General features: G+C 60.6%; 1 protein-coding gene across 1 annotated transcript in view; it reads left to right on the top strand.

Annotated features, from left to right (window-relative positions):
• The window catches only part of SLC52A2 (solute carrier family 52 member 2), a 92190-nt gene that overhangs the window by 28863 nt on the left and 38988 nt on the right, over positions 1-24339 (top strand). The window contains 2 exon segments of the mRNA XM_069956860.1: positions 21250-21342; positions 22820-22883. The gene's annotated coding sequence lies outside the window, so the exon portion shown is untranslated.

Consider the following 24339-nt stretch of genomic DNA (forward strand, 5'->3'; position numbering starts at 1 on the left):
GGTCCCGGAGGTCTCTGTCTGTCTGTGTGTTGGTGCTGTTGGTCGGTCCCGGAGGTCTCTGTCTGTCTGTGTGTTGGTGCGGTTGGTCGGTCCCGGAGGTCTCTGTCTGTCTGTGTGTTGGTGCGGTTGGTCGGTCCCGGAGATCTCTGTTTGTGTGTTGGTGCGGTTGGTCGGTCCCAGAGTCTCTGTCTGAGTGTTGGCGCGGTTGGTCGGTTCTGGTGGTCTCTGTCTGTGTGTTGGTGCGGTTGGTCGGTCCCGGAGGTCTCTGTCTTGTCCCAGAGGTCTCTGTCTGTGTGTTGGTGTAGTTGGGCGGTCCTGGAGGTCTGTGTCTGGTCCCAGAGGTCTCTGTCTGTGTGTTGGTGCGGTTGGTCGGTCCTGGAGGTCTGTGTCTGGTCCCAGAGGTCTCTGTCTGTGTGTTGGTGCGGTTGGTCGGTCCCGGAGGTCTCTGTCTGTGTGTTGATGCGGTTGGTCGGTCCCGGAGGTCTCTGTCTGAGTGTTGGTGCGGTTTGTAGGTCCCGGAGGTCTCTGTCTGTGTATTGGTTCGGTTGGTCGGTCCCGGAGGTCTCTGTCTTGTCCAGGAGGTCTCTGTCTGTGTGTTGGTGCAGTTGGTCAGTCCCGGAGGTCTTTGTCTGGTCCCGGAGGTCTCTGTCTGTGTGTTGGTGCGGTTGGTCGATCCCGGAGGTCTGTCTGGTCCTGGAGGTCTCTGTCTCTGTGTTAGTGTGGTTGGTCGGTCCCGGAGATCTCTGTTTGTGTGTTGGTGCGGTTGGTCGGTCCCAGAGTCTCTGTCTGAGTGTTGGCGCGGTTGGTCGGTTCTGGTGGTCTCTGTCTGTGTGTTGGTGCGGTTGGTCGGTCCCGGAGGTCTCTGTCTTGTCCCAGAGGTCTCTGTCTGTGTGTTGGTGTAGTTGGGCGGTCCTGGAGGTCTGTGTCTGGTCCCAGAGGTCTCTGTCTGTGTGTTGGTGCGGTTGGTCGGTCCTGGAGGTCTGTGTCTGGTCCCAGAGGTCTCTGTCTGTGTGTTGGTGCGGTTGGTCGGTCCCGGAGGTCTCTGTCTGTGTGTTGATGCGGTTGGTCGGTCCCGGAGGTCTCTGTCTGTGTGTTGGTGCGGTTGGTCGGTCCCGGAGGTCTCTGTCTGTGTATTGGTTCGGTTGGTCGGTCCCGGAGGTCTCTGTCTTGTCCAGGAGGTCTCTGTCTGTGTGTTGGTGCAGTTGGTCAGTCCCGGAGGTCTTTGTCTGGTCCCGGAGGTCTCTGTCTGTGTGTTGGTGCGGTTGGTCGATCCCGGAGGTCTGTCTGGTCCTGGAGGTCTCTGTCTCTGTGTTAGTGTGGTTGGTCGGTCCCGGAGGTCTCTGTCTGTCTGTGTGTTGGTGCGGTTGGTCGGTCCCGGAGATCTCTGTCTGGTCCCGGAGGTCTCTGTCTGTCTGTGTGTTGGTGTGGTTGGTCGGTCCTGGAGGTCTCTGCCTGTGTGTTGGTGCGGATGGTCGGTCCCGGAGGTCTCTGTCTGTGTGTTGGTGCGGTTGGTCGGTCCCGGAGGTCTCTGTCTGTGTGTTGATGCGGTTGGTCGGTCCCGGAGGTCTCTGTCTGTGTGTTGGTGCAGTTGGTCAGTCCCGGAGGTCTTTGTCTGGTCCCGGAGGTCTCTGTCTGTGTGTTGGTGCGGTTTGTCGATCCCGGAGGTCTGTCTGGTCCTGGAGGTCTCTGTCTCTGTGTTAGTGTGGTTGGTCGGTCCCGGAGGTCTCTGTCTGTCTGTGTGTTGGTGCGGTTTGTCGGTCCCGGAGGTCTCTGTCTGGTCCCGGAGGTCTCTGTCTGTCTGTGTGTTGGTGTGGTTGGTCGGTCCTGGAGGTCTCTGTCTGTGTGTTGGTGCGGATGGTCGGTCCCGGAGGTCTCTGTCTGTGTGTTGGTGCGGTTGGTCGGTCCCGGAGGTCTCTGTCTGGTCCCGGAGGTCTCTGTCTGTGTGTTGGTGCGGTTTGTCGGACCCGGAGGTCTCTGTCTGTCTGTGTGTTGGTGCGGTTGGTCGGTCCCGGAGGTCTCTGTCTGTCTGTGTGTTGGTGCGGTTGGTCGGTCCCGGAGGTCTCTGTCTGTCTGTGTGTTGGTGCGGTTGGTCGGTCCCGGAGGTCTCTGTCTGTCTGTGTGTTGGTGTGGTTGGTCGATCCCGGAGGTCTCTGTCTGTCTGTGTGTTGGTGCGGTTGGTCGGTCCCGGAGGTCTCTGTCTGTCTGTGTGTTGGTGCGGTTGGTCGGTCCCGGAGGTCTCTGTCTGTCTGTGTGTTGGTGCAGTTGGTCGGTCCCGGAGGTCTCTGTCTGGTTCCTGAGGTCTCTGTCTGTGTGTTGGTGCGGTTGGTTGGTCCCGGAGGTCTCTGTCTGGTCCCGGAGGTCTCTGTCTGTGTGTTGGTGCGGTTGGTCGGTCCCGGAGGTCTCTGTGTGGTCCCGGAGGTCTCTGTCTGTGTGTTGGTGCCGGTTGGTCGGTCCCGGAGGTCTCTGTCTGTCTGTGTGTTGGTGCGGTTGGTCGGTCCCGGAGGTCTCTGTCTGTGTGTTGGTGCGGTTGGTTGGTCCCGGAGGTCTCTGTCTGTGTGTTGGTGCGGTTGGTCGGTCCCGGAGGTCTCTGTCTGTCTGTGTGTAGGTGCGGTTGGTCGGTCCCGGAGGTCTCTGTCTGGTCCCGGAGGTCTCTGTCTGTGTGTTGGTGCGGTTGGTTGGTCCCGGATGTCTCTGTCTGGTCCCGGAGGTCTCTGTCTGTGTGTTGGTGCGGTTGGTCGGTCCCGGAGGTCTCTTTCTGTGTGTTGGTGCGGTTGGTCGGTCCCGGAGGTCTCTGTCTGTGTGTTGGTGCGGTTGGTCGGTCCCCGAGGTCTCTGTCTGTGTGTTGGTGCGGTTGGTCGGTTCCGGAGGTCTCTGTCTGGTTCCGGAGGTCTCCGTCTGTGTGTTGGTACGGTTGGTCGGTTCCGGAGGTCTCTGTCTGTGTGTTGGTGCGGTTGGTTGGTCCCAGAGGTCTCTGTCTAGTCCCGGAGGTCTCTGTCTGTTTGTTGGTGCGGTTGGTTGGTCCCGGAGGTCTCTGTCTGGTCCCGGAGGTCTCTGTCTGTTTGTTGGTGCGGTTGGTCGGTCCCGGAGGTCTCTGTCTGTCTGTGTGTTGGTGCGGTTGGTCGGTCCCGGAGGTCTCTGTCTGTCTGTGTGTTGGTGCGGTTGGTCGGTCCCAGAGGTCTCTGTCTGAGTGTTGGTGCGGTTGGTCGGTTCTGGAGGTCTCTGTCTGTGTGTTGGTGCGGTTGGTCGGTCCCGGAGGTCTCTGTCTGGTCCCAGAGGTCTCTGTCTGTGTGTTGGTGCAGTTGGTCGGTCCTGGAGGTCTGTGTCTGGTCCCAGAGGTCTCTGTCTGTGTGTTGGTGCGATTGGTCAGTCCCGGAGGTCTCTGTCTGTGTGTTGGTGCGGTTTGTAGGTCCCGGAGGTCTCTGTCTGTGTGTTGGTGCAGTTGGTCAGTCCCGGAGGTCTCTGTCTGGTCCCGGAGGTCTCTGTCTGTGTGTTGGTGCGGTTGGTCGGTCCCGGAGGTCTCTGTCTGTGTGATGGTGCGGTTGGTCAGTCCCGGAGGTCTCTGTCTGGTCCCGGAGGTCTCTGTCTGTCTGTGTGTTTGTGCGGTTGGTCAGTCCCGGAGGTCTCTGTCTGGTCCCGGAGGTCTCTGTCTGTGTGTTGGTGCAGTATGTCGGTCCCGGAGGTCTCTGTCTGTGTGTTGGTGCGGTTGGTCGGTCCCGGAGGTCTCTGTCTGTGTGTTGGTGCGAATTGCAGGTCCCGGAGGTCTCTGTCTGTGTATTGGTGCGGTTGGTCAGTCCCGGAGGTCTCTGTCTGGTCCCGGAGGTCTCTGTCTGTCTGTGTGTTTGTGCGGTTGGTCAGTCCCGGAGGTCTCTGTCTGGTCCCGGAGGTCTCTGTTTGTGTGTTGGTGCAGTTGGTCGGTCCCGGAGGTCTCTGTCTGGTCCCGGAGGTCTCTGTCTGTGTGTTGGTGCGGTTGGTTGGTCCCGGAGGTCTCTGTCTGTGTGTTGGTGCGGTTGGTCGGTCCCGGAGGTCTCTGTCTTGTCCAGGAGGTCTCTGTCTGTGTGTTGGTGCGGTTGGTCGGTCCCGGAGGTCTCTGTCTGGTTCCAGAGGTCTTTGTCTGTGTGTTGGTGCGGTTGGTTGGTCCCGGAGGTCTCTGTCTGTTCCCGGAGGTCTCTGTCTGTGTGTTGGTGCGGTTGGTCGGTCCCGGTGGTCTGTGTGTCTGTGTGTTGGTGCGGTTGGTTGGTCCCGAAGGTCTCTGTCTGTGTGTTGGTGCAGTTGGTCAGTCCCGGAGGTCTCTGTCTGGTCCCGGAGGTCTCTGTCTGTGTGTTGGTGCGGTTGGTCGGTCCCGGAGGTCTCTGTCTGTGTGATGGTGCGGTTGGTCAGTCCCGGAGGTCTCTGTCTGTCTGTGTTTGTGCGGTTGGTCAGTCCCGGAGGTCTCTGTCTGGTCCCGGAGGTCTCTGTCTGTGTGTTGGTGCAGTTGGTCAGTCCCGGAGGTCTCTGTCTGGTCCCGGAGGTCTCTGTCTGTGTGTTGGTGCGGTTGGTCGGTCCCGGAGGTCTCTGTCTGTGTGTTGGTGCGGTTTGTCGGTCCCGGAGGTCTCTGTCTGTGTATTGGTGCGGTTGGTCGGTCCCGGAGGTCTCTTTCTGGTTCCAGAGGTCTCTGTCTGTGTGTTGGTGCGGTTGGTCGGTCCCGGAGGTCTCTGTCTGGTCCCGGAGGTCTCTGTCTGTGTGTTGGTGCAGTTGGTCAGTCCCGGAGGTCTCTGTCTGGTCCCGGAGGTCTCTGTCTGTCTGTGTGTTTGTGCGGTTGGTCAGTCCCGGAGGTCTCTGTCTGGTCCCGGAGGTCTCTGTCTGTGTGTTGGTGCAGTTGGTCAGTCCCGGAGGTCTCTGTCTGGTCCCGGAGGTCTCTGTCTGTGTGTTGGTGCGGTTGGTCGGTCTCGTAGGTCTCTGTCTGGTCCCGGAGGTCTCTGTCTGTGTGTTGGTGCGGTTGGTCGGTCCCGGAGGTCTCTGTCTGGTCCCGGAGGTCTCTGTCTCTGTGTTAGTGTGGTTGGTCGGTCCAGGAGGTCTCTGTCTGTCTGTGTGTTGGTGCGGTTGGTTTGTCCCGGAGGTCTCTGTGTGGTCCCGGAGGTCTCTGTCTGTCTGTGTGTTGGTGCGGATGGTCGGTCCCGGAGGTCTCTGTCTGTCTGTGTGTTGGTGCGGATGGTCGGTCCCGGAGGTCTCTTTCTGGTTCCAGAGGTCTCTGTCTGTGTGTTGGTGCGGTTGGTTGGTCCCGGAGGTCTCTGTCTGGTCCCGGAGGTCTCTGTCTGTGTGTTGGTGCAGTTGGTCAGTCCCGGAGGTCTCTGTCTGGTCCCGGAGGTCTCTGTCTGTCTGTGTGTTTGTGCGGTTGGTCAGTCCCGGAGGTCTCTGTCTGGTCCCGGAGGTCTCTGTCTGTGTGTTGGTGCAGTTGGTCAGTCCCGGAGGTCTCTGTCTGGTCCCGGAGGTCTCTGTCTGTGTGTTGGTGCGGTTGGTCGGTCTCGTAGGTCTCTGTCTGGTCCCGGAGGTCTCTGTCTGTGTGTTGGTGCGGTTGGTCGGTCCCGGAGGTCTCTGTCTGGTCCCGGAGGTCTCTGTCTCTGTGTTAGTGTGGTTGGTCGGTCCAGGAGGTCTCTGTCTGTCTGTGTGTTGGTGCGGTTGGTTTGTCCCGGAGGTCTCTGTGTGGTCCCGGAGGTCTCTGTCTGTCTGTGTGTTGGTGCGGATGGTCGGTCCCGGAGGTCTCTGTCTGTCTGTGTGTTGGTGCGGATGGTCGGTCCCGGAGGTCTCTGTCTGTGTTTTGGTGCGGTTGGTCAGTCCCGGAGGTCTCTGTCTGTGTGTTGGTGCGGTTGGTCGGTCCCGGAGGTCTCTGTCTTGTCCAGGAGGTCTCTGTCTGTGTGTTGGTGCGGTTGGTCGGTCCCGGAGGTCTCTGTCTGGTTCCAGAGGTCTTTGTCTGTGTGTTGGTGCGGTTGGTTGGTCCCGGAGGTCTCTGTCTGTTCCCGGAGGTCTCTGTCTGTGTGTTGGTGCGGTTGGTCGGTCCCGGTGGTCTGTGTGTCTGTGTGTTGGTGCGGTTGGTTGGTCCCGAAGGTCTCTGTCTGTGTGTTGGTGCAGTTGGTCAGTCCCGGAGGTCTCTGTCTGTTCCCGGAGGTCTCTGTCTGTGTGTTGGTGCGGTTGGTCGGTCCCGGAGGTCTCTGTCTGTGTGATGGTGCGGTTGGTCAGTCCCGGAGGTCTCTGTCTGTCTGTGTTTGTGCGGTTGGTCAGTCCCGGAGGTCTCTGTCTGGTCCCGGAGGTCTCTGTCTGTGTGTTGGTGCAGTTGGTCAGTCCCGGAGGTCTCTGTCTGGTCCCGGAGGTCTCTGTCTGTGTGTTGGTGCGGTTGGTCGGTCCCGGAGGTCTCTGTCTGTGTGTTGGTGCGGTTTGTCGGTCCCGGAGGTCTCTGTCTGTGTATTGGTGCGGTTGGTCGGTCCCGGAGGTCTCTTTCTGGTTCCAGAGGTCTCTGTCTGTGTGTTGGTGCGGTTGGTTGGTCCCGGAGGTCTCTGTCTGGTCCCGGAGGTCTCTGTCTGTGTGTTGGTGCAGTTGGTCAGTCCCGGAGGTCTCTGTCTGGTCCCGGAGGTCTCTGTCTGTCTGTGTGTTTGTGCGGTTGGTCAGTCCCGGAGGTCTCTGTCTGGTCCCGGAGGTCTCTGTCTGTGTGTTGGTGCAGTTGGTCAGTCCCGGAGGTCTCTGTCTGGTCCCGGAGGTCTCTGTCTGTGTGTTGGTGCGGTTGGTCGGTCTCGTACGTCTCTGTCTGGTCCCGGAGGTCTCTGTCTGTGTGTTGGTGCGGTTGGTCGGTCCCGGAGGTCTCTGTCTGGTCCCGGAGGTCTCTGTCTCTGTGTTAGTGTGGTTGGTCGGTCCAGGAGGTCTCTGTCTGTCTGTGTGTTGGTGCGGTTGGTTTGTCCCGGAGGTCTCTGTGTGGTCCCGGAGGTCTCTGTCTGTCTGTGTGTTGGTGCGGATGGTCGGTCCCGGAGGTCTCTGTCTGTCTGTGTGTTGGTGCGGATGGTCGGTCCCGGAGGTCTCTGTCTGTGTTTTGGTGCGGTTGGTCAGTCCCGGAGGTCTCTGTCTGTGTGTTGCTGCGGTTGGTCGGTTCCGGAGGTCTCTGTCTGTGTGTTGGTGCGGTTGGTTGGTCCCGGAGGTCTCTATCTGTTTGTTGGTGCGGTTGGTTGGTCCCGGAGGTCTCTGTCTGTGTGTTGGTGCGGTTGGTCGGTTCCGGAGGTCTCTGTCTGGTCCCGGAGGTCTCTGTCTGTTTGTTGGTGCGGTTGGTTGGTCCCGGAGGTCTCTGTCTGGTCCCGGAGGTCTCTGTCTGTGTGTTGGTGCGGTTGGTCGGTCCCTGAGGTCTCTGTCTGTCTGTGTGTTGGTGCGGTTGGTCGGTCCCGGAGGTCTCTGTCTGAGTGTTGGTGCGGTTGGTCGGTTCTGGAGGTCTCTGTCTGTGTGTTGGTGCGGTTGGTCGATCCCGGAGGTCTCTGTCTGGTCCCGGAGGTCTCTGTCTGTGTGTTGGTGCGGTTGGTCGGTTCCGGAGGTCTCTGTCTGGTCCCGGAGGTCTCTGTCTGTGTGTTGGTGCGGTTGGTCGGTCCCGGAGGTCTCTGTCTGTGTGTTGGTGCGGTTGGTCGGTCCCGGAGGTCTCTGTCTGAGTGTTGGTGCGGTTGGTCGGTCCCGGAGGTCTCTGTCTGTGTGTTGGTGCGGTTGGTTGGTCCCGGAGGTCTCTATCTGTTTGTTGGTGCGGTTGGTTGGTCCCGGAGGTCTCTGTCTGTGTGTTGGTGCGGTTGGTCGGTTCCGGAGGTCTCTGTCTGGTCCCGGAGGTCTCTGTCTGTTTGTTGGTGCGGTTGGTTGGTCCCGGAGGTCTCTGTCTGGTCCTGGAGGTCTCTGTCTGTGTGTTGGTGCGGTTGGTCGGTCCCTGAGGTCTCTGTCTGTCTGTGTGTTGGTGCGGTTGGTCGGTCCCGGAGGTCTCTGTCTGAGTGTTGGTGCGGTTGGTCGGTTCTGGAGGTCTCTGTCTGTGTGTTGGTGCGGTTGGTCGGTCCCGGAGGTCTCTGTCTGGTCCCGGAGGTCTCTGTTTGTGTGTTGGTGCGGTTGGTCGGTTCCGGAGGTCTCTGTCTGGTCCCGGAGGTCTCTGTCTGTGTGTTGGTGCGGTTGGTCGGTCCCGGAGGTCTCTGTCTGTGTGTTGGTGCGGTTGGTCGGTCCCAGAGGTCTCTGTCTGAGTGTTGGTGCGGTTGGTCGGTTCTGGAGGTCTCTGTCTGTGTGTTGGTGCGGTTGGTCGGTCCCGGAGGTCTCTGTCTGGTCCCAGAGGTCTCTGTCTGTGTGTTGGTGCGGTTGGTCGGTCCCGGAGGTCTGTGTCTGGTCCCAGAGGTCTTTGTCTGTGTGTTGGCGCGGTTGGTCGGTCCCGGAGGTCTCTGTCTGTCTGTGTGTTGGTGCGGTTGGTTGGTCCCGGAGGTCTCTGTCTGTCTGTGTGTTGGTGCGGTTGGTCGGTCCCGGAGGTGTCTGTTTGTGTGTTGGTGCGGTTGGTCGGTCCCAAAGTCTCTGTCTGAGTGTTGGCGCTGTTGGTCGGTTCTGGAGGTCTCTGTCTGTGTATTGGTGCGGTTGGTCAGTCCCGGAGGTCTGTGTCTGGTCCCAGAGGTCTCTGTCTGTGTGTTGGTGCGGTTGGTCGGTCCCGGTGGTCTGTGTGTCTGTGTGTTGGTGCGGTTGGTTGGTCCCGAAGGTCTCTGTCTGTGTGTTGGTGCAGTTGGTCAGTCCCGGAGGTCTCTGTCTGGTCCCAGAGGTCTCTGTCTGTGTGTTGGTGCGGTTGGTCGGTCCCGGAGGTCTCTGTCTGTGTGATGGTGCGGTTGGTCAGTCCCGGAGGTCCCTGTCTGGTCCCGGAGGTCTCTGTCTGTCTGTGTGTTTGTGTGGTTGGTCAGTCCCGGAGGTCTCTGTCTGGTCCCGGAGGTCTCTGTCTGTGTGTTGGTGCAGTTGGTCAGTCCCGGAGGTCTCTGTCTGGTCCCGGAGGTCTCTGTCTGTGTGTTGGTGCGGTTGGCCGGTCCCGGAGGTCTCTGTCTGTGTGTTGGTGCGGTTTGTAGGTCCCGGAGGTCTCTGTCTGTGTATTGGTGCGGTTGGTCGGTCCCGGAGGTCTCTGTCTTGTCCAGGAGGTCTCTGTCTGTGTGTTGGTGCGGCTGGTCGGTCCCGGAGGTCTCTTTCTGGTTCCAGAGGTCTCTGTCTGTGTGTTGGTGCGGTTGGTTGGTCCCGGAGGTCTCTGTCTGGTCCCGGAGGTCTCTGTCTGTGTGTTGGTGCAGTTGGTCAGTCCCGGAGGTCTCTGTCTGGTCTCGGAGGTCTCTGTCTGTCTGTGTGTTTGTGCGGTTGGTCAGTCCCGGAGGTCTCTGTCTGGTCCCGGATGTCTCTGTCTGTGTGTTGGTGCAGTTGGTCAGTCCCGGAGGTCTCTGTCTGGTCCCGGAGGTCTCTGTCTGTGTGTAGGTGCGGTTGGTCGGTCTCGTAGGTCTCTGTCTGGTCCCGGAGGTCTCTGTCTGTGTGTTGGTGCGGTTGGTCGGTCCCGGAGGTTTCTGTCTGGTCCTGGAGGTCTCTGTCTCTGTGTTAGTGTGGTTGGTCGGTCCAGGAGGTCTCTGTCTGTCTGTGTGTTGGTGCGGTTGGTTGGTCCCGGAGGTCTCTGTGTGGTCCCGGAGGTCTCTGTCTGTCTGTGTGTTGGTGCGGATGGTCGGTCCCGGAGGTCTCTGTCTGTCTGTGTGTTGGTGCGGATGGTCGGTCCCGGAGGTCTCTGTCTGTGTGTTGGTGCGGTTGGTCAGTCCCGGAGGTCTCTGTCTGTGTGTTGGTGCGGTTGGTTGGTCCCGGAGGTCTCTGTCTGGTCCCGGAGGTCTCTGTCTGTCTGTGTTGGTGCGGTTGGTCGGTCCCGGAGGTCTCTGTCTGGTCCTGGAGGTCTCTGTCTCTGTGTTAGTGTGGTTGGTCGGTCCAGGAGGTCTCTGTCTGTCTGTGTGTTGGTGCGGATGGTCGGTCAGGGAGGTCTCTGTCTGTCTGTGTGTTGGTGCGGATGGTCGGTCACGGAGGTCTCTGTCTGTGTGTTGGTGCGGTTGGTTGGTCCTGGAGGTCTCTATCTGTTTGTTGGTGCGGTTGGTTGGTCCCGGAGGTCTCTGTCTGGTCCCGGAGGTCTCTGTCTGTGTGTTGGTGCGGTTGGTCGGTTCCGGAGGTCTCTGTCTGGTCCCGGAGGTCTCTGTCTGTTTGTTGCTGCGGTTGGTTGGTCCCGGAGGTCTCTGTCTGGTCCCGGAGGTCTCTGTCTGTGTGTTGGTGCCGTTGCTCGGTCCCGGAGGTCTCTGTCTGTCTTTGTGTTGGTGCGGTTGGTCGGTCCCGGAGGTCTCTGTCTGTGTGTTGGTGCGGTTGGTCGGTCCCAGAGGTCTCTGTCTGAGTGTTGGTGCGGTATGTCGGTTCTGGAGGTCTCTGTCTGTGTGTTGGTGCGGTTGGTCGGTCCCGGAGGTCTCTGTCTGGTCCCAGAGGTCTCTGTCTGTGTGTTGGTGCGGTTGGTCGGTCCCGGAGGTCTGTGTCTGATCCCAGAGGTCTCTGTCTGTGTGTTGGTGCGGTTGGTCGATCCCGGAGGTCTCTGTCTGTCTGTGTGTTGGTGCGGTTGGTCGGTCCCGGAGGTCTCTGTCTGTCTGTGTGTTGGTGCGGTTGGTCGGTCCCGGAGATCTCTGTTTGTGTGTTGGTGCGGTTGGTCGGTCCCAGAGTCTCTGTCTGAGTGTTGGCGCGGTTGGTCGGTTCTGGTGGTCTCTGTCTGTGTGTTGGTGCGGTTGGTCGGTCCCGGAGGTCTCTGTCTTGTCCCAGAGGTCTCTGTCTGTGTGTTGGTGCGGTTGGTCGGTCCTGGAGGTCTGTGTCTGGTCCCAGCGGTCTCTGTCTGTGTGTTGGTGCGGTTGGTCGGTCCTGGAGGTCTGTGTCTGGTCCCAGAGGTCTCTGTCTGTGTGTTGGTGCGGTTGGTCGGTCCCGGAGGTCTCTGTCTGTGTGTTGATGCGGTTGGTCGGTCCCGGAGGTCTCTGTCTGAGTGTTGGTGCGGTTTGTAGGTCCCGGAGGTCTCTGTCTGTGTATTGGTTCGGTTGGTCGGTCCCGGAGGTCTCTGTCTTGTCCAGGAGGTCTCTGTCTGTGTGTTGGTGCAGTTGGTCAGTCCCGGAGGTCTCTGTCTGTGTGTTGGTGCGGTTGGTCGATCCCGGAGGTCTGTCTGGTCCTGGAGGTCTCTGTCTCTGTGTTAGTGTGGTTGGTCGGTCCCGGAGGTCTCTGTCTGTCTGTGTGTTGGTGCGGTTGGTCGGTCCCGGAGATCTCTGTCTGGTCCCGGAGGTCTCTGTCTGTCTGTGTGTTGGTGTGGTTGGTCGGTCCTGGAGGTCTCTGTCTGTGTGTTGGTGCGGATGGTCGGTCCCGGAGGTCTCTGTCTGTGTGTTGGTGCGGTTGGTCGGTCCCGGAGGTCTCTGTCTGTGTGTTGATGCGGTTGGTCGGTCCCGGAGGTCTCTGTCTGTGTGTTGGTGCGGTTTGTAGGTCCCGGAGGTCTCTGTCTGTGTGTTGGTGCAGTTGGTCAGTCCCGGAGGTCTTTGTCTGGTCCCGGAGGTCTCTGTCTGTGTGTTGGTGCGGTTGGTCGATCCCGGAGGTCTGTCTGGTCCTGGAGGTCTCTGTCTCTGTGTTAGTGTGGTTGGTCGGTCCCGGAGGTCTCTGTCTGTGTGTTGGTGCGGATGGTCGGTCCCGGAGGTCTCTGTCTGTGTGTTGGTGCGGTTGGTCGGTCCCGGAGGTCTCTGTCTGGTCCCGGAGGTCTCTGTCTGTGTGTTGGTGCGGTTGGTCGGACCCGGAGGTCTCTGTCTGTCTGTGTGTTGGTGCGGTTGGTCGGTCCCGGAGGTCTCTGTCTGTCTGTGTGTTGGTGCGGTTGGTCTGTCCCGGAGGTCTCTGTCTGTCTGTGTGTTGGTGCGGTTGGTCGGTCCCGAAGGTCTCTGTCTGTCTGTGTGTTGGTGCAGTTGGTCGGTCCCGGAGGTCTCTGTCTGGTTCCTGAGGTCTCTGTCTGTGTGTTGGTGCGGTTGGTTGGTCCCGGAGGTCTCTGTCTGGTCCCGGAGGTCTCTGTCTGTGTGTTGGTGCGGTTGGTCGGTCCCGGAGGTCTCTGTCTGTCTGTGTGTTGGTGCGGTTGGTCGGTCCCGGAGGTCTCTGTCTGTGTGTTGGTGCGGTTGGTTGGTCCCGGAGGTCTCTGTCTGTCTGTGTTGGTGCGGTTGGTCGGTCCCGGAGGTCTCTGTCTGTCTGTGTGTTGGTGCGGTTGGTCGGTCCCGGAGGTCTCTGTCTGGTCCCGGAGGTCTCTGTCTGTGTGTTGGTGCGGTTGGTTGGTCCCGGATGTCTCTGTCTGGTCCCGGAGGTCTCTGTCTGTGTGTTGGTGCGGTTGGTCGGTCCCGGAGGTCTCTTTCTGTGTGTTGGTGCGGTTGGTCGGTCCCGGAGGTCTCTGTCTATGTGTTGGTGCTGTTGGTCGGTCCCCGAGGTCTCTGTTTGTGTGTTGGTGCGGTTGGTCGGTTCCGGAGGTCTCTGTCTGGTTCCGGAGGTCTCCGTCTGTGTGTTGGTGCGGTTGGTCGGTTCCGAAGGTCTCTGTCTGTTTGTTGGTGCGGTTGGTTTTTCCCGGAGGTCTCTGTCTGGTCCCGGAGGTCTCTGTCTGTGTGTTGGTGCGGTTAGTCGGTCCCGGAGGTCTCTGTCTGTCTGTGTGTTGGTGCGGTTGGTCGGTCCCGGAGGTCTCTGTCTGTCTGTGTGTTGGTGCGGTTGGTCGGTCCCAGAGGTCTCTGTCTGAGTGTTGGTGCGGTTGGTCGGTTCTGGAGGTCTCTGTCTGTGTGTTGGTGCGGTTGGTCGGTCCCGGAGGTCTCTGTCTGGTCCCAGACGTCTCTGTCTGTGTGTTGGTGCAGTTGGTCGGTCCTGGAGGTCTGTGTCTGGTCCCAGAGGTCTCTGTCTGTGTGTTGGTGCGATTGGTCGGTCCCGGAGGTCTCTGTCTGTGTGTTGGTGCGGTTTGTAGGTCCCGGAGGTCTCTGTCTGTGTATTGGTGCGGTTGGTCGGTCCCGGAGGTCTCTGTCTGTGTGTTGGTGCGGTTGGTCGGTCCCGGAGGTCTCTGTCTGGTTCCAGAGGTCTCTGTCTGTGTGTTGGTGCGGTTGGTTGGTCCCGGAGGTCTCTGTCTGGTCCCGGAGGTCTCAGTCTGTGTGTTGGTATGGTTGGTCGGTCCCGGTGGTCTGTGTGTTGGTGCGGTTGGTCCCGAAGGTCTCTGTCTGTGTGTTGGTGCAGTTGGTCAGTCCCGGAGGTCTCTGTCTGGTCCCGGAGGTCTCTGTCTGTGTGTTGGTGTGGTTGGTCGGTCCCGGAGGTCTCTGTCTGTGTGTTGGTGCGGTTGGTCGGTCCCGGAGGTCTCTGTCTGTGTGTTGGTGCGGTTGGTCAGTCCCGGAGGTCTCTGTCTGGTCCCGGAGGTCTCTGTCTGTCTGTGTGTTTGTGCGGTTGGTCAGTCCCGGAGGTCTCTGTCTGGTCCCGGAGGTCTCTGTCTGTTTGTTGGTGCGGTTGGTTGGTCCCGGAGGTCTCTGTCTGGTCCCGGAGGTCTCTGTCTGTGTGTTGGTGCGGTTGGTCGGTCCCGGAGGTCTCTGTTTGTCTGTGTGTTGGTGTGGTTGGTCGGTCCCAGAGGTCTCTGTCTGTGTGTTGGTGCGGTTAGTCGGTCCCAGAGGTCTCTGTCTGAGTGTTGGTGCAGTTGGTTGGCTCTGGAGGTCTCTGTCTGCGTGTTGGTGCGGTTGGTCGGTCCCGGAGGTCTCTGTCTGGTTCCAGAGGTCTCTGTCTGTGTGTTGGTGCGGTTGGTTGGTCCCGAAGGTCTCTGTCTGTGTGTTGGTGCAGTTGGTCAGTCCCGGAGGTCTCTGTCTGGTCCCGGATGTCTCTGTCTGTGTGTTGGTGCGGTTGGTCGGTTCTGGAGGTCTCTGTCTGTGTGTTGGTGCGGTTGGTCAGTCCCGGAGGTCTCTGTCTGTCTGTGTGTTGGTGCGGTTGGTCGGTCCTGGAGGTCTCTGTCTGTCTGTGTGTTTGTGCGGTTGGTCAGTCCCGGAGGTCTCTGTTTGTGTGTTGGTGCAGTTGGTCAGTCCCGGAGGTCTCTGTCTGGTCCCGGAGGTCTCTGTCTGTGTGTTGGTGCGGTTGGTCGGTCTCGTAGGTCTCTGTCTGGTCCCGGAGGTCTCTGTCTGTGTGTTGGTGCGGTTGGTCGGTCCCGGAGGTCTCTGTCTGGTCCTGGAGGTCTCTGTCTCTGTGTTAGTGTGGTTGGTCGGTCCCGGAGGTCTCTGTCTGTCTGTGTGTTGGTGCGGTTGGTTGGTCCCGGAGGTCTCTGTGTGGTCCCGGAGGTCTCTGTCTGTCTGTTTGTTGGTGCGGATGGTCGGTCCCGGAGGTCTCTGTCTGTCTGTGTGTTGGTGCGGATGGTCGGTCCCGGAGGTCTCTGTCTGTGTGTTGGTGCGGTTGGTCAGTCCCGGAGGTCTCTGTCTGTGTGTTGGTGCGCTTGGTCGGTTCCGGAGGTCTCTGTCTGTGTGTTGGTGCGGTTGGTTGGTCCCGGAGGTCTCTATCTGTTTGTTGGTGCGGTTAGTTGGTCCCGGAGGTCTCTGTCTGGTCCCGGAGGTCTCTGTCTGTGTGTTGGTGCGGTTGGTCGGTTCCGGAGGTCTCTGTCTGGTCCCGGAGGTCTCTGTCTGTTTTTTGGTGCGGTTGGTTGGTCCCGGAGGTCTCTGTCTGTTTGTTGGTGCGGTTGGTCGGTCCCGGAGGTCTCTGTCTGTCTGTGTGTTGGTGCGGATGGTCGGTCCCGGAGGTCTCTGTCTGTGTGTTGGTGCGGTTGGTCAGTCCCGGAGGTCTCTGTCTGTGTGTTGGTGCGCTTGGTCGGTTCCGGAGGTCTCTGTCTGTGTGTTGGTGCGGTTGGTTGGTCCCGGAGGTCTCTATCTGTTTGTTGGTGCGGTTAGTTGGTCCCGGAGGTCTCTGTCTGGTCCCGGAGGTCTCTGTCTGTGTGTTTGTGCGGTTGGTCGGTTCCGGAGGTCTCTGTCTGGTCCCGGAGGTCTCTGTCTGTTTTTTGGTGCGGTTGGTTGGTCCCGGAGGTCTCTGTCTGTTTGTTGGTGCGGTTGGTCGGTCCCGGAGGTCTCTGTCTGTCTGTGTGTTGGTGCGGTTGGTCAGTTCCGGAGGGATCTGTCTGTGTGTTGGTGCGGTTGGTCGGTCCCAGAGGTCTCTGTCTGAGTGTTGGTGCGGTTGGTCGGTTCTGGAAGTCTCTGTCTGTGTTTTGGTGCTGTTGGTCGGTCCCGGAGGTCTCTGTCTGGTCCCAGAGGTCTCTGTCTGTGTGTTGGTGCGTTTGGTCGGTCCCTGAGGTCTGTGTCTGGTCCCAGAGGTCTCTGTCTGTGTGTTGGTGCGGTTGGTCGGTCCCGGAGGTCTCTGTCTGTCTGTGTGTTGGTGCGGTTGGTCGGTCCCGGAGGTCTCTGTCTGTCTGTGTGTTGGTGCGATTGGTCGGTCCCGGAGGTCTCTGTCTGTGTGTTGGTGCGGTTGGTTGGTCCCAAAGGTCTCTGTCTGTGTGTTGGTGCAGTTGGTCAGTCCCGGAGGTCTCTGTCTGGTCCCGGATGTCTCTGTCTGTGTGTTGGTGCGGTTGGTCGGTCCCGGAGGTCTCTGTCTGTGTGTTGGTGCGGTTGGTCAGTCCCGGAGGTCTCTGTCTGGTCCTGGAGGTCTCTGTCTGTCTGTGTGTTTGTGCGGTTGGTCAGTCCCGGAGGTCTCTGTTTGTGTGTTGGTGCAGTTGGTCAGTCCCGGAGGTCTCTGTCTGGTCCCGGAGGTCTCTGTCTGTCTGTTGGTGCGGTTGGTCGGTCTCGTAGGTCTCTGTCTGGTCCCGGAGGTCTCTGTCTGTGTGTTGGTGCGGTTGGTCGGTCCCGGAGGTCTCTGTCTGGTCCTGGAGGTCTCTGTCACTGTGTTAGTGTGGTTGGTCGGTCCCGGAGGTCTCTGTCTGTCTGTGTGTTGGTGCGGTTGGTTGGTCCCGGAGGTCTCTGTGTGGTCCCGGAGGTCTCTTTCTGTCTGTTTGTTGGTGCGGATGGTCGGTCCCGGAGGTCTCTGTCTGTCTGTGTGTTGGTGCGGATGGTCGGTCCCGGAGGTCTCTGTCTGTGTGTTGGTGCGGTTGGTCAGTCCCGGAGGTCTCTGTCTGTCTGTGTGTTGGTGCGGATGGTCGGTCCCGGAGGTCTCTGTCTGTGTGTTGGTGCGCTTGGTCGGTTCCGGAGGTCTCTGTCTGTGTGTTGGTGCTGTTGGTTGGTCCCGGAGGTCTCTATCTGTTTGTTGGTGCGATTGGTTGGTCCCGGAGGTCTCTGTCTGGTCCCGGAGGTCTCTGTCTGTGTGTTGGTGCGGTTGGTCGGTTCCGGAGGTCTCTGTCTGGTCCCGGAGGTCTCTGTCTGTGTGTTTGTGCGGTTGGTCGGTTCCGGAGGTCTCTGTCTGGTCCCGGAGGTCTCTGTCTGTTTGTTGGTGCGGTTGGTTGGTCCCGGAGGTCTCTGTCTGTGTGTTGGTGCGGTTGGTCGGTCCCGGAGGTCTCTGTCTGTCTGTGTGTTGGTGCGGTTGGTCGGTTCCGGAGGGCTCTGTCTGTGTGTTGGTGCGGTTGGTCGGTCCCAGAGGTCTCTGTCTGAGTGTTGGTGCGGTTGGTCGGTTCTGGAAGTCTCTGTCTGTGTTATGGTGCCGTTGGTCGGTCCCGGAGGTCTCTGTCTGGTCCCAGAGGTCTCTGTCTGTGTGTTGGTGCGGTTGGTCGGTCCCTGAGGTCTGTGTCTGGTCCCAGAGGTCTCTGTCTGTGTGTTGGTGCGGTTGGTCGGTCCCGGAGGTCTCTGTCTGTCTGTGTGTTGGTGCGGTTGGTCGGTCCCGGAGGTCTCTGTCTGTCTGTGTGTTGGTGCGGTTGGTCGGTCCCGGAGGTCTCTGTCTGTGTGTTGGTGCGGTTGGTCGGTCCCAGAGTCTCTGTCTGAGTGTTGGTGCGGTTGTTCGGTTCTGGAGGTCTCTGTCTGTGTGTTGGTGCGGTTGGTCGGTCCCGGAGGTCTCTGTCTGGTCCCAGAGGTCTCTGTCTGTGTGTTGGTGCGGTTGGTCGGTCCTGGAGGTCTGTGTCTCGTCCCAGAGGTCTCTGTCTGTGTGTTGGTGCGGTTGGTCGGTCCCGGAGGTCTCTGTCTGTGTGTTGATGCGGTTGGTCGGTCCCGGAGGTCTCTGTCTGTGTGTTGGTGCGGTTTGTAGGTCCCGGAGGTCTCTGTCTGTGTATTGGTGCGGTTGGTCGGTCCCGGAGGTCTCTGTCTGTGTGTTGGGGCAGTTGGTCAGTCCCGGAGGTCTTTGTCTGGTCCCGGAGGTCTCTGTCTGTGTGTTGGTGCGGTTGGTCGGTCTCGTAGGTCTCTGTCTGGTCCCGGAGGTCTCTGTCTGTGTGTTGGTGTGGTTGGTCGGTCCCGTAGGTCTGTCTGGTCCTGGAGGTCTCTGTCTCTGTGTTAGTGTGGTTGGTCGGTCCCGGAGGTCTCTGTCTGTCTGTGTGTTGGTGCGCTTGGTCGGTCCCGGAGGTCTCTGTCTGTCTGTGTGTTGGTGCGGTTGGTCGGTCCCGGAGGTCTCTGTCTGTCTGTGTGTTGGTCAGTTGGTCGGTCCCGGATGTCTCTGTCTGTCTGTGTGTTGGTGCGGTTGGTCGGTCCCGGAGGTCTCTGTCTGTCTGTGTGTTGGTGCGGTTGGTCGGTCCCGGAGGTCTCTGTCTGTGTGTTGGTGCGGTTGGTCGGTCCCGGAGGTCTCTGTCTGGTTCCTGAGGTCTCTGTCTGTGTGTTGGTGCGGTTGGTTGGTCCCGGAGGTCTCTGTCTGGTCCCGGAGGTCTCTGTCAGTGTGTTGGTGCGGTTGGTCGGTCCCGGAGGTCTCTGTCTGTGTGTTGGTGCGGTTGGTCGGTCCCGGAGGTCTCTGTCTGTCTGTGTGTTGGTGCGGTTGGTCGGTCCCGGAGGTCTCTGTCTGTGTGTTGGTGCGGTTGGTCGGTCCCGGAGGTCTCTGTCTGTCTGTGTTGGTGCGGTTGGTCGGTCCCGGAGGTCTCTGTCTGTCTGTGTTGGTGCGGTTGGTCGGTCCCGGAGGTCTCTGTCTGTCTGTGTGTTGGTGCGGTTGGTCGGTCCTGGAGGTCTCTGTCTGGTCCCGGAGGTCTCTGTTTGTGTGTTGGTGCGGTTGGTTGGTCCCGGATGTCTCTGTCTGTGTGTTGGTGCGGTTGGTCGGTCCCGGAGGTCTCTTTCTGTGTGTTGGTGCGGTTGGTCGGTCCCGGAGGTCTCTGTGTGTTGGTGCTTTTGGTCGATCCCGGAGGTTTCTTTCTGTGTGTTGGTGCGGTTGGTCGGTCCTGGAGGTCTCTGTCTGTGTGTTGGTGCGGTTGGTCGGTCCCGGATGTCTCTGTCTGGTCCCGGAGGTCTCTGTCTGTGTGTTGGTGCGGTTGGTCGGTCCCGGAGGTCTTTTTCTGTGTGTTGGTGCGGTTGGTCGGTCCCGGAGGTCTCTGTCTGTGTGTTGGTGCGGTTGGTCGGTCCTGGAGGTCTCTGTCTGTGTGTTGGTGCGGTTGGTCGGTCCCGGAGGTCTTTTTCTGTGTGTTGGTGCGGTTGGTCGGTCCCGGAGGTCTCTGTCTGTGTGTTGGTGCGGTTGGTCGGTCCCAGAGGTCTCTGTCTGTCTGTGTGTTGGTGCGGTTGGTCGGTCCCCGAGGTCTCTGTCTGTCTGTGTGTTGGTGCGGTTGGTCGGTCCCGGAGGTCTCTGTCTGTCTGTGTGTTGGTGCGGTTGGTCGGTCCCGGAGGTCTCTGTCTGTCTGTGTGTTGGTGCGGTTGGTCGGTCCCGGAGGTCTCTGTCTGTCTGTGTGTTGGTGCGGTTGGTCGGTCCCGGAGGTCTCTGTCTGTCTGTGTTGGTGCGGTTGGTCGGTCCCGGAGGTCTCTGTCTGTCTGTGTGTTGGTGCGGTTGGTCGGTCCTGGAGGTCTCTGTCTGGTCCCGGAGGTCTCTGTCTGTGTGTTGGTGCGGTTGGTTGGCTCCGGATGTCTCTGTCTGTGTGTTGGTGCGGTTGGTCGGTCCCGGATGTCTCTGACTGGTCCCGGAGGTCTCTGTCTGTGTGTTGGTGCGGTTGGTCGGTCCCGGATGTCTCTGTCTGGTCCCGGAGGTCTCTGTCTGTGTGTTGGTGCGGTTGGTCGGTCCCGGAGGTCTTTTTCTGTGTGTTGGTGCGGTTGGTCGGTCCCGGAGGTCTCTGTCTGTGTGTTGGTGTGGTTGGTCGGTCCCCGAGGTCTCTGTCTGTCTGTGTGTTGGTGCGGTTGGTCGGTCCCGGAGGTCTCTGTCTGTCTGTGTGTTGGTGCGGATGGTCGGTCCTGGAGGTCTGTGTCTCGTCCCAGAGGTCTCTGTCTGTGTGTTGGTGCGGTTGGTCGGTCCCGGAGGTCTCTGTCTGTGTGTTGATGCGGTTGGTCGGTCCCGGAGGTCTCTGTCTGTGTGTTGGTGCGGTTTGTAGGTCCCGGAGGTCTCTGTCTGTGTATTGGTGCGGTTGGTCGGTCCCGGAGGTCTCTGTCTGTGTGTTGGGGCAGTTGGTCAGTCCCGGAGGTCTTTGTCTGGTCCCGGAGGTCTCTGTCTGTGTGTTGGTGCGGTTGGTCGGTCTCGTAGGTCTCTGTCTGGTCCCGGAGGTCTCTGTCTGTGTGTTGGTGTGGTTGGTCGGTCCCGTAGGTCTGTCTGGTCCTGGAGGTCTCTGTCTCTGTGTTAGTGTGGTTGGTCGGTCCCGGAGGTCTCTGTCTGGTCCCAGAGGTCTCTGTCTGTGTGTTGGTGCGGTTGGTCGGTCCCGGAGGTCTCTGTCTGGTCCCAGAGGTCTCTGTCTGTGTGTTGGTGCGGTTGGTCGGTCCCGGAGGTCTCTGTCTGTCTGTGTGTTGGTGTGGTTGGTCGGTCCCGGAGGTCTCTGTCTGTCTGTGTGTTGGTGCGGTTGGTCGGTCCCGGAGGTCTCTGTCTGTGTGTTGGTGCGGTTGGTCGGTCCCAGAGGTCTCTGTCTGAGTGTTAGTGCGGTTGGTCGGTTCTGGAGGTCTCTGTCTGTGTGTTGGTGCGGTTGGTCGGTCCCGGGGGTCTCTGTCTGGTCCCAGAGGTCTCTGTCTGTGTGTTGGTGCGGTTGGTAGGTCCCGGAGGTCTCTGTCTGTCTGTGTGTTGGTGCGGTTGGTCGGTCCCGGAGGTCTCTGTCTGTGTGTTGATGCGGTTGGTCGGTCCCAGAGGTCTCTGTCTGTCTGTGTGTTGGTGCGGTTGGTCGGTCCCGGAGGTCTCTGTCTGTCTGTGTGTTGGTGCGGTTGGTCGGTCCCGGAGGTCTCTGTCTGTCTGTGTGTTGGTGCGGTTGGTCGGTCCCAGAGGTCTCTGTCTGTCTGTGTGTTGGTGCGGTTGGTCGGTCCCGGAGGTCTCTGTCTGTCTGTGTGTTGATGCGGTTGGTCGGTCCCGGAGGTCTCTGTCTGTCTGTGTGTTGGTGCGGTTGGTCGGTCCCAGAGGTCTCTGTCTGTCTGTGTGTTGGTGCGGTTGGTCGGTCCCGGAGGTCTCTGTCTGTCTGTGTGTTGGTGCGGTTGCTCGGTCCCAGAGGTCTCTGTCTGTCTGTGTGTTGATGCGGTTGGTCGGTCCCAGAGGTCTCTGTCTGTCTGTGTGTTGGTGCGGTTGGTCGGTCCCAGAGGTCTCTGTCTGTCTGTGTGTTGGTGCGGTTGGTCGGTCCCGGAGGTCTCTGTCTGTGTGTTGGTGCGGTTGGTCGGTCCCGGAGGTCTCTGTCTGTGTGTTGGTGCGGTTGGTCGGTCCCGGAGGTCTCTGTCTGTGTGTTGGTGCGGTTGGTCGGTCCCGGAGGTCTCTGTCTGGTCCCGGAGGTCTCTGTCTGTCTGTGTGTTGGTGCGCTTGGTCGGTCCCGGAGGTCTCTGTCTGTGTGTTGGTGCGGTTGGTCGGTCCCGGAGGTCTCTGTCTGTGTGTTGGTGTGGTTGGTCGGTCCCGGAGGTCTCTGTCTGTCTGTGTGTTGGTGCGGTTGGTCGGTCCCAGAGGTCTCTGTCTGTCTGTGTGTTGGTGCGGTTGGTTGGTCCCGGAGGTCTCTGTCTGTCTGTGTGTTGGTGCGGTTGGTCGGTCCCGGAGGTCTCTGTCTGTCTGTGTGTTGGTGCGGATGGTCGGTCCCGTAGGTCTCTGTCTGTCTGTGTGTTGGTGCGGTTGGTCGGTCCCGTAGGTCTCTGCTCCTTCCCATCCTGACTCTTCAGTTATCCAGGATGCGCGGGGTTAATGCGGCTCATTTACATAATGACTCTCTTATCTCCTTAGGTGTGAACTTTGTGTTACATCCTGAGAGATGAGAGGAGCGAACGGCAGCAACAGCCGCAGCAGCATCCACACCCCGCAGCCGCCCCTATAGAGGTGAGTGTGACCCCGCAGAGGGAGGAGCCTCCCCTGTACACCCCACACCGCAGCCGCCCCTATAGAGGTGAGAGTGACCCTGCAGGGGGAGGAGCCGCCCCTGTACACCCCACACCGCAGCCGCCCCTATAGAGGTGAGAGTGACCCCGCAGAGGGAGGAGACGCCCCTGTACACCCCACACCGCAGCCGCCCCTGTAGAGGTGAGAGTGACCCCGCAGGGGGAGGAGCCGCCCCTGTACACCCCACACCGCAGCCGCCCCTATAGAGGTGAGAGTGACCCCGCAGGGGGAGGAGCCGCCCCTGTACACCCCACACCGCAGCCGCCCCTATAGAGGTGAGAGTGACCCCGCAGGGGGAGGAGCCGCCCCTGTACACCCCACACCGCAGCTGCCCCTATAGAGGTGAGTGTTACCCCGCAGGGGGAGGAGCCGCCCCTCTAGAGGTGAGAGTGACCCCGCAGGGGGAGGAGCCGCCCCTGTACACCCCACACCGCAGCCGCCCCTATAGAGGTGAGTGTTACCCCGCAGGGGGAGGAGCCGCCCCTCTAGAGGTGAGAGTGACCCCGCAGGGGGAGGAGCCGCCCCTGTACACCCCACACCGCAGCCGCCCCTATAGAGGTGAGAGTGACCCCGCAGGGGGAGGAGCCGCCCCTGTACACCCCACACCGCAGCCGCCCCTATAGAGGTGAGAGTGACCCCGCAGGGGGAGGAGCCGCCCCTGTACACCCCACACCGCAGCTGCCCCTATAGAGGTGAGTGTTACCCCGCAGGGGGAGGAGCCGCCCCTGTAGAGGTGAGAGTGACCCTGCAGGGGGAGGAGCCGCCCCTGTACACCCCACACCGCAGCCGCCCCTATAGAGGTGAGTGTTACCCCGCAGGGGGAGGAGCCGCCCCTGTAGAGGTGAGAGTGACCCCGCAGGGGGAGGAGCCGCCCCTGTACACCCCACACCGCAGCTGCCCCTATAGAGGTGAGTGTTACCCCGCAGGGGGAGGAGCCGCCCCTGTAGAGGTGAGAGTGACCCCGCAGGGGGAGGAGCCGCCCCTGTACACCCCACACCGCAGCCGCCCCTATAGAGGTGAGTGTGACCCCTCAGGGGGAGGAGCTGCCCCTGTAGAGGTGAGAGTGACCCCGCAGGGGGAGGAGCCGCCCCTGTACACCCCACACCGCAGCCGCCCCTATAGAGGTGAGTGTGACCCCTCAGGGGGAGGAGCTGCCCCTTTAGAGGTGAGTGTGACCCCGCAGAGGGAGGAGCTGCCTCTGGAGGAGGAGGAGACAGAGGAGTGTGGGGGCCTCTCCCCTCTCTAGGACACACGGATGATCTGTCGGGCTGAGTCTGCACGTGTCGGGGGGTGAGCGCTTCTCCTTCCCTATTGCACCTTCCCCAGCAGCGCAGGATAGATTTGGGGGTCCCCCCCTCCCCCACAGACATCCTGACTTCCCTCCATTGTTCTCATCCTCTCTGTGACTTTCCTGCAGATTTCTGTCCTGGTCACTGGAGGAAGTGAGGAAGGACGAGCGCAAACCTCTCATCACCGAGCAGGTACAGAGGGGGTGCAGAGTCATCAGGGGGAGAGGAGGGGGGTGCAGAGTCATCAGGGGGAGAGGAGGGGGGTGCAGAGTCATCAGGGGGGGAGGAGGATGGGGGTGCAGAGTCATCAGGGGGGGGAGGAGGGGGATGCAGAGTCATCGGGAGGAGTAGGGGGTGCAGAGTCATCAGGGGGAGAGGAGGGGTGTGCAGAGTCATCGGGGAGAGGAGGGGTGTGCAGAGTCATCGGGGGGGAGGAGGGGGTGCAGAGTCATCGGGGGGGAGGAGGGGGTGCAGAGTCATCGGGGGGGAGGAGGGGGTGCAGAGTCATCAGGGGGAGAGGAGGGGGTGCAGAGTCATCGGGGGGAGGAGGGGGTGCAGAGTCATCAGGGAGAGGATGGGGGTGTACAGTCATCAGGGGGGGAGGATGGGGGTGTAGAGTCATCAGGGGGAGAGGAGGGGGTGCAGAGTCATCAGGGGGGGAGGAGGGGGGGTGCAGAGTCATCAGGGGGAGAGGAGGGGGGTGCAGAGTCATCATGGGGAGAGGAGGGGGATGCAGAGTTATCAGGGGCGTGCAGAGTCATCAGGGGGAGAGGAGGGGGGTGCAGAGTCATCAGGGGTAGAGGAGGGGGGTGCAGAGTCATCAGGGGGAGAGGAGGGGGGTGCAGAGTCATCAGGGGGGGAGGAGGGGGTGCAGAGTCATCAGGGGGAGAGGAGGGGGGTGCAGAGTCATCAGGGGGAGAGGAGGGGGGTGCAGAGTCATCAGGGGGAGAGGAGGGGGGTGCAGAGTCATCAGGGGGGGAGGAGGATGGGGGTGCAGAGTCATCAGGGGGGGAGGAGGGGGATGCAGAGTCATCGGGGGGAGGAGGGGGTGCAGAGTCATCAGGGAGAGGATGGGGGTGTACAGTCATCAGGGGGAGAGGAGGGGTGTGCAGAGTCATCAGGGGGAGAGGAGGGGTGTGCAGAGTCATCAGGGAGAGGAGGGGTGTGCAGAGTCATCGGGGGGAGGAGGGGGATGCAGAGTCATCAGGGGGGGAGGAGGATGGGGGTGCAGAGTCATCAGGGGGGGAGGAGGGGGATGCAGAGTCATCAGGGGGGGAGGAGGGGAATGCAGAGTCATCAGGGGGGGAGGAGGATGGGGGTGCAGAGTCATCAGGGGGGGAGGAGGGGGGTGCAGAGTCATCAGGGGGGGAGGAGGATGGGGGTGCAGAGTCATCAGGGGGGGGAGGAGGGGGGTGCAGAGTCATCAGGAGGGGAGGATGGGGGTGCAGAGTCATCGGGGGGAGGAGGGGGGTGCAGAGTCATCAGGGAGAGGATGGGGGTGTACAGTCATCAGGGGGGGAGGATGGGGGTGTAGAGTCATCAGGGGGAGAGGAGGGGGTGCAGAGTCATCAGGGGGGGAGGAGGGGGGTGCAGAGTCATCATGGGGAGAGGAGGGGGATGCAGAGTCATCAGGGGGGTGCAGAGTCAT

The sequence above is a fragment of the Dendropsophus ebraccatus genome, chromosome 2, assembly GCF_027789765.1.
Source record: "Dendropsophus ebraccatus isolate aDenEbr1 chromosome 2, aDenEbr1.pat, whole genome shotgun sequence".
Lineage (NCBI taxonomy): Eukaryota > Metazoa > Chordata > Amphibia > Anura > Hylidae > Dendropsophus > Dendropsophus ebraccatus.